We start from the raw sequence: 13,594 nt of genomic DNA on the forward strand, positions 1-13,594 counted from the left end.
CGTATGTCAACGTATGATAAACGTATGTTTTGTTTAATGATGATACTAAAGCACAATGATTTATTAATCATAGACTATTGAATGTCAAGCATTTGGTAATTGCTGTGGGGCAGTTTGGGAGGGGGATAATCTGACAATGGGTCCACTTAAAGAGTTTGACAGAAAAACACTAGCACTTTAGAATTAGATAACTTTTAGGTATGTAATCATGTACATTTATGAATATGGAGCAAAGAGCTGAAGCTCCTAATGCAGGCTGTCCAGCACACCTTTATAAAAAAGTAGAAATGAAAATTTAGAAAAAGTAGTAAATTAGAAGGAAAAAGTAGGACTGAAACAATACTTAGCTACATTAATCATGCTCATAATGGGAAAACGAATGTGTTAATTCCAGAGTTATATTAGTGGGAAAACACTTTAAAATGTTTTCATGGTGCTCAGTTTTTACTCAAAATAACATGAATCTTATAGTTATTTGAAATATCTCAAGGCATTGAGAAAAAAAAAACCTTAGGAAAACTATATGTGCGACAAACAGAAGGATGGAGATAAAACCTATAGTTAAAGGGAGGGTAAACTCAAATAAGCGCCTTATGTGTTGGAGTTAATAAAAAAAAAACCATGATTATTCCTGCTAACTGGGGGCAGCCATTTTGTTTCATTTTTTGTGACGTCTGGTGGTAGAGCTTGGGGCGAAGTGACGTCAGCTCTGTACAAATTCTCTAAGCATAACGTACTCTACCAATTAGCCTAATAAAAAAAATTCGTTGGTTTTTTGTAAAGAGAAAAATACTATAACTCCATTTCGTTCTATTGATGCAAATTGAAATATATTTAGTTAAATAGTTTATTATACTATCAAGTCATTTATGTTGTTTTACAAGTCAGGTTGTTAGGGTCACCAATTCCTCTCTAGTTGACTGTTGACTTTTATAATAATATAAGCAATATGTATACTTTAATAACAGCAGTTCGCGGCATTTTGAAACAAACAAGTAGGAAAAAATTAAGTATATGAAGAAAAAGTAGAAAAAATAGGACAAAGACAAAAAATATCACTGGACAGCGTTCTAATATACTCTTCAAAAAAAGAAACGCAAAAGGGTACAAATGGGTTATAACTCCGATTTTATGTTTCCTACCGGTTCATGCTTTGTGAATATAAGGTCATTGCATGTCCCAAACACATTCCCACGGTTACATTCGATAAAACGCAGCTACTGTACAATAAAGTTCCAAAATGTGAATATTCGCAAAAACGCAGCCACGTGCAAACCATGTCACCACTGCACGTGCGTTGTCTGCACGTGCAACATGAACACCGACAGTATAAAAGTGCAGGGTGTTCGCTTGCCTGGCCTCTGTATCTGGCCGACAGTTGACAATCCAGGACATGCCACGTCTCAGTGAACCGCAGAGAAACAATGCCATCGGCCGACTAGACGCAGGCGAATCCAGAACGGCCGTTGCCAGGGCATTCCATGTGTCCCCAAGCACCACCTCCAGACTGTGGGACCGTTACCAGCAACATGGATCAACACGTGACCTCCCTAGATCCGGTCGACCACGGGTCACTACCCCCGGGCAGGACCGCTACATCCGGGTACGCCACCTTCGGGAACGATTGACTACTGCCACCTCCACAACCGCAGCAATACCAGGTTTGCGCAGGATATCCGACCAGACAATACGGAACCGCCTACGTGAGGTAGGAATTCGTGCCAGACGTCCAGTTCGAGGTGTCATCTTAACACCACAACACCGTCGACTCCGACTGCAGTGGTGCCAGATTCATCGACAATGGCCTCAACTGCGATGGAGACAGGTGTGGTTCAGTGACGAGTCCCGATTTCTGCTCCGACGTCATGATGGAAGATGTCGCGTGTATAGGCGTCGTGGTGAACGTTATGCGGCAAACTGCGTGCAGGAAGTGGACAGATTCGGCGGGGGTAGTGTCATGGTGTGGGCAGCCATCTCACACACTGGCAGAACTGACCTGGTCCACGTGCAGGGCAACCTGAATGCACAGGGCTACATTGACCAGATCCTCCGGCCACACATCGTTCCAGTTATGGCCAACGCCAACGCAGTGTTCCAACATGACAACGCCAGGCCTCACACAGCACGTCTCACAACGGCTTTCCTACAGAACAACAACATTAATGTCCTTCCTTGGCCATCGATATCACCGGATTTGAACCCAATTGAGCATCTATGGGACGAGTTGGACCGACGCCTCCGACAGCGACAACCACAGCCCCAGACCCTGCCCGAGCTGGCAGCAGCCTTGCAGGCCGAGTGGGCCACCATCCCCCGGGACGTCATCCGTACTCTGGTTGCTTCAATGGGCAGGCGGTGCCAGGCAGTTGTCAACACACGCGGAGGCCACACCCGGTATTGACTCCAGATGACCTTGACCTTGGTGGTGTGTCCTATCACTTACTCACAATGGACTAGAGTGAATTGTGAACAATCCTGCAACATTTGGTAATTATCGGACTCACCATTCAATAATTAAATCAATTCTCCAAATGTTACGACAATGTGGTTTTGCGTTTCTTCTTTTGAAGAGTATAGTATAGTTTTCTGGGTCATCGAGATATGCAAGCTACTTCAAGATAGAATAAACATTTTTCTCAAATGGACATTAAGTTGCATTTACTTAACCAACTTTCATAGACAGCCATGATACTTGATAAATTTGTTAGGGTCTTGACTATCAGAATGATAATGTAAAACAGCCAGAGTTTAAAATATGTTGATGACTTTTTTTTCACCTGCCTCATTTCTAGAAAATCTGCACAAACTAAAATTGTTTCTGGTGGATAATGCGATAATCTTACTGCTCTGATTTTAAAATGCTGGTACACAAACACAAACTAATTATGCCTTATTTTTCCACAAGTATCCACTTCCCATTGCCACTTCCCATTGGCATATACAAGAAAAGAAGATTTTTTTTTAATTCATCAATGTTATTTTATTTAGTTTTCCACGTTTCGTTTAGAAGGTGGTGTGTGGGCGACGCGTGGTGAAGCGCGAGGTGTGCAGTTTCCTGTCCACGCAGTGAGGCAGCGGGAACTTGATCTTGCTGTTCTGTCATTACAAACAAAAAACTAATTAATTAAATACAAATAATTTTTTTGTTACTCTGCAATACAATATTTTTATCTGGTTAGAATTTTGTTAACATAATAAGTCTTTGAACAGGTCAGTACATACTACAGACTTTGACATGGGGACACTGGTTAGGACAGAAGAAAAAAACAATGTGAGAAATGGCTGACCAAGGCGGTTTGATCTTATGGCCAATACACCTTAGGTGGGTTTTTTTGTTTAACGACACCACTGGAGCACATTAATTAATCGTCCGCTATTGGATGTCAAACATTTGGTAACTCTGACATGCAGTCATCGGAGGAAACCCGTTACATTTTTCCTAATGCAGCATGGGATCTTTTATGTGCGTTTTCCCACAGGCAAGAAAGCACATACCATGGCCTTTTTCCAGTTCTGGTGCACTAGTAGGAACGAGAAAAAAAAACCCCAGTTGAATGGATCCACCGAGGTGGTTCGATCCTACGACACAAGCACCTCAGGCGAGCATTCAACCAACTCAGCTAAATTCCGTCCCTGCACCTTAGATGAGCACTCTACAGACTGAACAAAGTAAAGCACAATACATTTCCCGTTCTGTGGCATCTTTCCATTACTCAAGTATTAATGAATAATTGTTGCATCAAAACACCTTTGATATATATCACTTAATTGTTACATCAAAACACCTTTGATATATATCACTTAATTGTTGCATCAAAACACCTTTGATATATACTGAACCGCAAAAGAAACGCGAGATTTTTAAATGTCATTTCTATATGGTAAATTATAACAATTTATTTCGGGGATGTAACTATCAATATTACAAGACATGCTGGTTTATGACTGAGACCCAAATTGCAGGTACCCTTTCAACTTTCCATGAAACGACACGCCAAAACGCACCTGTCTCGAAGGCCGTGGGTGGCAGTCGCAAACAATTGTCATGAAAACCGAAATGCACGTGCATCTCGTGGAGTTATGGGTATAAAAACCAACTTGAGCCGCGTTCCTGGCATTCGTAATTTGCACGCATCAGGTATGACCCGATTGTCAGCAGCGCAGAGAGAACGAGCTATCGGCCGATTGCAAGCCGGGCAGCGTGCCCTGGTTGTTGCTAACGCTTACAATGTCCATGTCAGCACCATCCATCGTCTACAGCAGCGGTACATCAACACCAACAGCATTGCAGACAGTCACCGCAGCGGGCGCCCCCGGTTGACCACGCCCAGGCAGGACCGCTACATCAACCGGCAACACCTCCATGATCGCTTCAGAACGGCCAGCATGACAGCTCGCGCGACCATTGGCACTGGACAGCGACCCATTAGTGACGACACGGTACGACGTCGACTGGCCGCCAACAACCTGTTTTGCCGACGTCCCGCTCGAGGACCTGTCCTCACCGCCCGCCACCGTCAGACACGACTACAGTGGGCTACACAGCACCAACATTGGCGGCATCAACAATGGAGGTTGATAGTCTTCTCTGACGAGAGCCGGTACTGCGTTTCCAACTCGGATGGCAGAGTGAGGGTGTGGCGTAGGAGGGGTGAACGCTACAGAGACGCATGTGTCCTGGAGAGAGACCCGTGGGGTGGCCAAAGCATCATGGTTTGGGGTGCTATAGGCCTGAATCAGAGAATTGGGCCCCATTTGTTCCAAAATGTTGGTGCAGGCAGAGGGAATGGCATCACAGCGCAGCGCTACGTTGACCAGATTCTAACACCTCACATAGTGCCCTTCTTCACGCGTCACCATAACCACGTGTTCCAGCAGGATAATGCTCGCCCCCACACGGCCAGGATCACCATGGACTTCCTGCGTCAGCACAACATCAGAACCATGCCGTGGCCGGCTCTCAGCCCTGATTTGAACCCGATTGAACACCTGTGGGATGAAATCCAGAGACGGCTTAACCAGGTGGTCCCACGGCCGACAACTCGTGTACAACTGGAGGCAGCTTTCCTGAGGGTGTGGGCACAGGTGCCAATGGCTTTTGTGAACCACCTCGTGCACTCCATGTACAGACGGTGTATGGCCGTTTTGAACAGCCAGGGAGGACATACACGGTATTGAACATGTCACGCCCTACAATCTCGATGTGCTGGATCCCCCCACTACCTGAACACAGGCAAACGACCCAGAGACTGTGGTCAAAGTGCATCCAATAAATTGACTTTTATCAGATTTTTCAAAATTTATCTTTGATATTAATAAATTGAAACATATTTTCTCAGCCACACATGTGTCGCGTTTCTTTTGCGGTTCAGTATATATATCACTTAATTGTTGCATCAAAACACCTTTGATATATATCACTCCTGGTGCACTGGTTGGGAAAACACAATCAGAGATATGATTTAATCCAAGCACTCCACCAATTAAGAGTTCTAGATCCTGCTTCATATTCATTCAGAAGTGCACAAGATTTTTTTAAAAACGATTTGTACAAACTCATTTTTATCCACCAAGACATTAAAAATAAGTCTGAAAAACTCTTACTGGAACTGCTGGATGTTGGGTCTCCTGCACTTGTTTGCTTGAGTGGACTCCACACGAATAATCTGAATGAACGATGCTCTAGCACGATGTCTAGTGCCCATGTCAACGTCTGAAACATACAAAGTAATCTTTTAGTATGCAAAATCAAAATGTGTGCAACTGTGTAGCTACATAAATTTCCAAACTGACAACAATTTGATCACACCTCTCTCCTACCCCAAGATACACACAAAGTTCACTTAAAGGGACTGTTAATGCCACTGTAACATGTTTACAACAGATCCTTTTTGATAACTAAAATTACATATAAAACAGACCTTGCCTTTTAAGGTGCGCGGGTGCGATCGCGCTCGTACAGCGCACGTAATTTCAATCTGGCGAGTGTGAAAAATAACGCACGTTACACTTAACAAACAGTGTACGTAAAATACTTTTGTATATTGATTGCCACTATTTACCTTATGTAGCTGATAGAAAGATCCGTATAATAATACTAAAAAAAATGTTTTTACTATTAATTAGAAACAGTCCACTTTTGTAAGGTAATAGTTTACAATGTCTGATACGGATAACTTACCTATACTGTTCATATAGTTATGACAAAAAGAGAAAAGGCATTGAATTAAATAGTGGCGTCTGTAGCCTCCTTAAAGGAGGGGACAATTAAGGAATTTGGCCTGGTATGCATATTCAACAATATATAATGCACATTATTGCTTAATACCAACAAGTATAATCGTATACTTAATTAATAAAACGGTTAAATGTGACGGCTATTATATATAACGAGCACAGCCATTTTGTACCATCCCAGTGAATACGCCCTCTGGCGAGCTGGTGGTTACGTAATACCTAACGTGTCACGTCAGGAATTAGTCTTCAAAATGAAGAAACAAAACATATCTCATTTTTGCAGATGCATCGCAATGTTCTGTAATTATATCCATCCTAGTAAGCCAGCACCAATTATATATTATTATTTTTGAATACAAAATAACCCACCATTGTCAAAGTGTTGAAATAACTGTATTATGTTTCGTACATAAATTAACCCACGTACTGAAACAATAATCGGAGTGTTTTCTTCTTTTCTTTTCTTTTGTTTCTTGGTTAATTGGTCTTTTTTTTCCGTGGCCTTTCTGTGGTTCCTGATTGGCAGGTGTGTATTCAGACGGTCCCCAGACACCGTGTCTAGACACACTAAAAAGACGTGCCTCTTTTATGAAGATCACAGGGTATTGTGTGATAACAGTACGGATACAGCTCAAATCGTAATGAACATTACCAACCGCCCTGCTTTATTACTGTAAGTAATTCTGTAAAACCCTTGATTAAGTAGACTTTCCCATCTAAAATCACAAAACTGACCAATTACGTCGTCCCAAAGAAAAGAAAAGTATCACTTGGGTATCGTGAGTGGTAGTTTTTGCTCGAACGTGCCCTACCAATAGGCCTAATACTATGCATTTTTTCTTTGGATTTTTAAAAAAAGAAAGATACTATAACTCCATTTCGTTCTGTTGATGTAACCTGAAATATATTTAGTTAAATAGTTTATTATACTATCAAGTCATTTATGTTGTTTTACAAGTCAGGTTGATGAAAGCGAAGCACCTTGTAAATTAGAGCGTTTGTTTACACTGTGCATAGAGAAGATGGACGGAGCTGACGTCACTTCGCCCCAAGCTATACCACCGGACGTCACAAAAACGAAACAAAATGGCTGCCCCCAGTTAGCAGGAATAATCATGTTTTTTTTTATTAACTCTAAAATTACGCGTTTTTCATTTGTTAAAATGTCAGTATGTGTTGGTGGTCCGGGTATGCATCTTTCCAACACATAAGGCTCTTGTTTGAGTTGACCCTACCTTTAATCAGGGCTATCGGGGTCAGATTATTTTTACTCTTGGAATTCTGCACGCACACGCTGGTCTACTTGACAACGTATTACCCATTGATGATGGTGTCTAAAATTATGGGGGTGGGGGGGGGGGGGATATGATCTTTATTATGGCATCCCCACGTTTGGAATAAAATCCTTTGTAATGACAGAGTTTGTATATTTTGTTATCAACAACATTGGGGCCGTTCAAGATCAATGACGTAAACGCAGTCAGAGCCGTTCGTAACTACTAACTAGTCTCAAATGACGTGTCACAAAATGTTGAATTAATTGTTGAATTAAAAATGCCACGTTAATGTCAATGTCCCAACCAACACTATCATTTGAAGTAATTGTAGGCCTACATTTCACGAGTTATTTAAAAACATGTTTTAATAATACGAGTCGGTAGTGCACACCTGAGATGTTTGGGTCATAGTTCATGAACCACCTCCTCGGTACCAGTAGGTTTTCCCATCCCAACTATCCTAATCATGTTCGTTGTACATAATAATGAAATTCAAGACAAGTTGATTCCTATATAATTATGTTTAGCACGTTAATCAAACCATCTAATACTGAAATGGTATATATATATATAACTGTGTGCAGCAAATTATCTGAATAGTACATATTGTAATTAAAAAATCAAATTGTCTGCATTAGTGTATACATGTCATAATTATATTCCTATAGTACTACTCCTGAAACTGTTTAATAAATTATAACCCCTGAAAGGGAAAAGAAGTCAGACTACAATAATGAACCAAACAACATAAAATTAGAAGAAAACATTATTGGTTTATTGGTTCGTTTTTTGCAACATATGTCTCTGCTTTTACATTTACCAATTACTTCGTAAATTAATAATGCTTGGTTTTCACTCGCCTTAGCATTTTGATGAGTGCGATTTTTCACTCGCCTAAGCGTTTTGAGGTGTGCGATTTTTCACTCGCCTTTGTTTTTCAAAAGCCAAGGACTGTTACCGCAAAGTGGCAAATTGTAAACATTGCTGTATTTTTATCAATAAAAAATACTTCCGTCAACAAAAACTTCTGCATTTGACGTCATACATTTTTTTTTTAATGACGCACACTTCTATTTAAAGATAGCGCTTCAAAACCCTCGAAATAATTACAACTTTGGTCCTAAAGATCTTCAGGATCTCACTGATCAGATCCCAAAACTTTTTATTCTTATGGGACATTTTAATGGCCACCACACTTTGTGGGGATACGAGGATGTAAATATCAGAGATACACAATTGGAATTCTTAATTCTCAAAAATGACTTAGTTTTATTTAATAATAAAAGTCATACATATTTTCATTCTGCAAGTGGTTCTTTTACTTCCATTGATTTAACCCTTTGTAGTCCATCACCTTTTGTTGATTTCTCCTGGAGAGTAGGACCAGACCCTTGTGGTAGTGATCATTTTCCAATTATTTGGGAGAATTATGGACTACCATCTCTTGAAAGGGATTAGAGGTGAAAGCTGGGGAAGGCAGATTGGGATCGGTTTCAGCATCTATGCAGCACTCGTCTGCAACAATTCCTAAGACTTCGGCAGTACCAAAATTTTTCAATAAGCCATGGTTTAATGATACTTATAAAGATGCAATCAAAGAACGAAACAGGGTCCTCGAGAGGTTCAAACGAGAACCTACCAGGGATAACCTGAATGCCTTTCGCATGTTTAAGCCTAAGGCTTTCAGAGAAATCAGACAGACTAAGAAGTCATCTTGGAGGAATTATGTTTCCAACTTGACTTCTCAAACATCAGTCAAATCTGTCTGGAATAGGATCCGTAAAATCAAAGGGAAAGAATCCAGTAACACTGTTCATCATTTGTCTGTCAATGGTACAGATGTCTCTCGTCTCGACGTGACATTGTCAATGCCTTGGCAGACACCTTTTCACATAACTCTTCTTCAGCTTTCAATACAGATAATTTTACAACTTTTAGAAATAAAGCTGAAAAGCAACCTATTAACTTTACGTCTGAGAATGTTAAGGTTTACATCAGGCCCTTCTCTGTGGACGAGTTGCAAAATGCTCTACGTAGAGCCCACGATACTCAGTAGAACCAGATGAAATACATTATCAATTATTAAAACACTTATCTAAATAACTTTTAAACATCTTTAATAAAATTTGATATTCTGGTAACTTTCCTTGATTGAAGGAAAGCAATTAGTATTCCTATCCCCAAGCCTGGTATCCTACCAGTTATCGCCCTATTGCTTTGACAAGTTGCATCTGTAAAACCATGGAATGAATTATCAACCGTAGACTTGTCTGGTATCTTGAGTAGCACAAATTGCTTGATAATGTATAATGTGGATTCAGATAAACAAATTTAAAAAGACAGCATTTATGTGCATCAAAGTAGCCTCCTGTCGGTAAATCTATTTTCTGCGAAAATTAACATCACCCAGTGCTTAAAACCTGGTGTTGATTGCTCGTTATATGTTGATGATTTTCAGATTTGCTACAGATCGTCCAATATGATATGAGTATCACTGAACAACAGTTGCAGCTTTGTTTGAATAAACTTCAACAATGGGCAACTGAAAATGGATTTCGATTCTCAATATCTGTATGCATATCTGCCAGAAAGGAGATCACCATTTAGATTCACAGCTGTTTCTGAATAAAATTTTGATTTCAGTTCGGAGGAGACCAAATTTCTTGGAGTTATATTTAATAGGAGGCTATCTTTTGTCCCCCATTTAAAATATGTTAAAAAGAAGGGCTAAAAGGCCATCAATATTTTAAAACGTATTGGCAAGACTGAATGGGGAGCAGATCGAAAGGTCATGCTCGGACTCTATCGATCTTTAGTTAGGTCTAAACTTGATTATGGGTACATTGTGTGTGGGTCAACACGCAATTCGTACTTGCAAATGCTAGATCATATACACAACCGGGGACTTGGGCTTTGCCAATGGAGAGCTTGTACGTTGATGCACATGAACCTAGTTTGGGTTCTAGACGTGCAAAGCTTTCTCTGCAGTATGCTATTAAGATTAAATCATTGTCAAAACATCCTGCGCATTATGCGGTGTTTGATATCAAAAAAAGAAGAAAAAAAAGAAGAAGTTATTTGATACTATCCGAACATTTGATCTTCGCATTAAGCAGTTTTTATCAATTACATTTTAACTGACATTTTGGAAACTCCTTCATATTTTGTTTTGCCACCTTAAATGGTGCAGCAAACCACCCCAAATTGTATTTGATCTTGTGCGTATGAAGAAAGATTGCACAGATGCAGTTATTGATAAACCTCTGCGCGTGCTGTAACCTCACCGTGGTGCAGGGGTGTAACATTCTCTTTGAGAATGGCCAATACAGCACAAATTGAAGTTTTGAGTAAAAGTCAGTATCTATCTGTGATATTTGTATTTGTCTTTTTGCACAGTTCTTTACACCGTTTTTATTTATATCTTGAATTTTTATATTGATGTTGATCATCACCTTATTTGTTTGACACCCAATAGCCGATGTATTTTTCGTGCTGGGGTGTCGTTAAACATTCATTCATTCATTCATTCATTCATTTATTGATAAACAACATTTTATGGAAATCCAAGACAGGTACCGTGATTACATTTCTGTTTACACAGACAGATTACGAGATAGGGACTTCTGCTAGTTTTTCCATCAGACAAAATAACTTCCATAAGATTGCCCGACTTGGCATCTATGTTTACTGCAGAAATTTGGGCAATAATTAAAGCCCTGGAAGAAATTAATGATTCGTATGCATCCAAATATATTATTTTTACATACTCACTTTAGTGTCTCCAGGCTTTACAATACATGAAGCTGGAGCATCCCTTGGTTGGTATAGTGATACGAAAGTGTCTTTTTATCCACTGCTAATAAAGATGTTATATCTTGTTGGGTACCGAGCCACACATGTTGGCATTAAGGGCAAAGAAAAGGCAGATATATTCTGCTGCCAAGTCTGCTTTGAATTTGCCCCATGCCAGTGTTGGTGTTCCCTACAAATGATTTTAAATATAGTATAAAGCAATATCGGTTATTCTATAATTGCGGTATCTTTTTTTTTGTTGTCTTTAGCATCTAAATTATGAATGTATGAATTGGTGTGGGTTTTTTAGCTTTTTAAATTAATGATTATATTTATAGATTTATATTTATAGAGTAATGAAATTATGCTAATAGTTTTAATTCCAGTTTCAAATTTACTGTACTAGCCACCCAAAAATGTTAAAAATCTCATTGGTGTTACCCGTCACTGATCCAATTGGATATTTATATAAGTATATCATTAATAAAATTATCAATCTACGAACAGTTTTCTTTCTTTTATATTTATGACATTTTAGTTTACCTTGAATTGTGTTTGTTTCTAATATATTGGTCCAATATTTATGATGTTATTACATTTGAAAGTGTTGTCTTCAGATACTGTGTCACTGATGTTACTCTATGACGTTATTACGAAAAGAAAAAACATCGATGGTCTATGGGAGATAACTCATTTCATCTAATCATCATAAAAAAGAGTAATGAAATAGAAAAGTAGCAAAATGCATAACATAATAGGGACAGGATTTAGCTTAGTATAACGCTTTCCCGAGGTGTTTGGGTTGTAGGATCAAATCTGGCTACCATAGGGATTATTACCGTCACAACTAGCGTCCATCGACTGATGTATCAAATGCTGTGGTATGTACTGTGCTGTCTATGGCAAAGTGCATATAAAATATTAATTGTTGTTTTATCAGTAGGAGTAGCTCATGGAGGGGTGGAAGCGAGTTTCCTTTCATTATCTTAACAATATGCCTGGCATAAATAAAATGTGATGAGTGCGTCGTTAAACAAAATATTTCTTTCTTTGCATAACATAATAAACCAATAATTAAAAATATTTTCAGAACAAATCGTTGAGGAAGAAGGATGGTTGCACGTGATTGTGTACAATGTTGCCTTGAAAACCCCCCAAAATAATAAGAGTTGGAATGTAAAAGGTCAAGACGATTTATAAAACGATATGAACGTCTTCAGATTAAAATGACATCCAAATCCATGGGCACTTGTCCAAGACGCAAAACAAAGCAGGTCCTTTGAAACTGGACCCACAGGCCTAACACTATTAAACGTACATTAATTTTCCATTTTGCTTTATTAGCAGACATAAAACAAACTCCAGATATAGATCTACAAGGAGTTGGCGAAATAAACAGCTCTTCGTTTTCTACGTGGAAAAAATCATTATAAAATATAAGCTGAGAAAATTGGCAGAGCGTCAGCTCCCCTTTTCACAGAAAAAGGTGGAACTCCTCTTTGGATACGTTTGCATTTAATCGAAAGGAACGTGTAAATCCTTTACATGCTACATGTTGAGAGGTTTTTTTTTGTTCGTGGTGATATTAGCAGGCTTACAACAGGTAAGACAAATACAATAACATGTAACAAAAATAAAAAAACAAAGGCTTTTGACAGAAAGTTTAAATCAATTTGCATCGGAATTTTTGTGCAGGGGTTTTGAACAAGATATAGAGAGTTTGGCAGATCAAGCAGAGCAAGCTGCACAAAGACAGGATTCGAAAACTCTATACAGAATCACAAAAACTCTGAGGGGAAGAAACCATCATAATGACCTACCCGTCAAGGATATGAATGGAAACATCATAATAAACGAGACCAAAAAGTTAGCCAGATGGAAAGATCACTTCCAAAGCATACTGAACAGAGCAGAACCAAACAGCCTAGCAGAAATTCCAGAAGCAGACCAAGACCTTGACATGAATATTGATCCATCAACACTCACGGAAGTGAAGAATGCCATTAGAGCTGTGAAGAATGGAAAAGCACCAGGTGCAGATGGGGTAACTGCAGAAATGCTAAAAGCAGAAGAAAATGAAACACCAAAAATCCTGATTGAGATCTTCAAGCAGATTTGGGAGACAGAAGATATACCAGCAAATTGGAAAACCGGCATACTAGTCAAACTGCCAAAGAAAGGAGATCTTACCAACTGTAACAACTGGAGAGGAATTACATTGTTGTCACTCACCAGCAAGGTCTTCAACAAAATCATACAGTCGCCTAACCACTGCATTAGAAAATGAT

The sequence above is a fragment of the Gigantopelta aegis genome, chromosome 3 (genome assembly GCF_016097555.1).
Source record: "Gigantopelta aegis isolate Gae_Host chromosome 3, Gae_host_genome, whole genome shotgun sequence".
Lineage (NCBI taxonomy): Eukaryota > Metazoa > Mollusca > Gastropoda > Neomphalida > Peltospiridae > Gigantopelta > Gigantopelta aegis.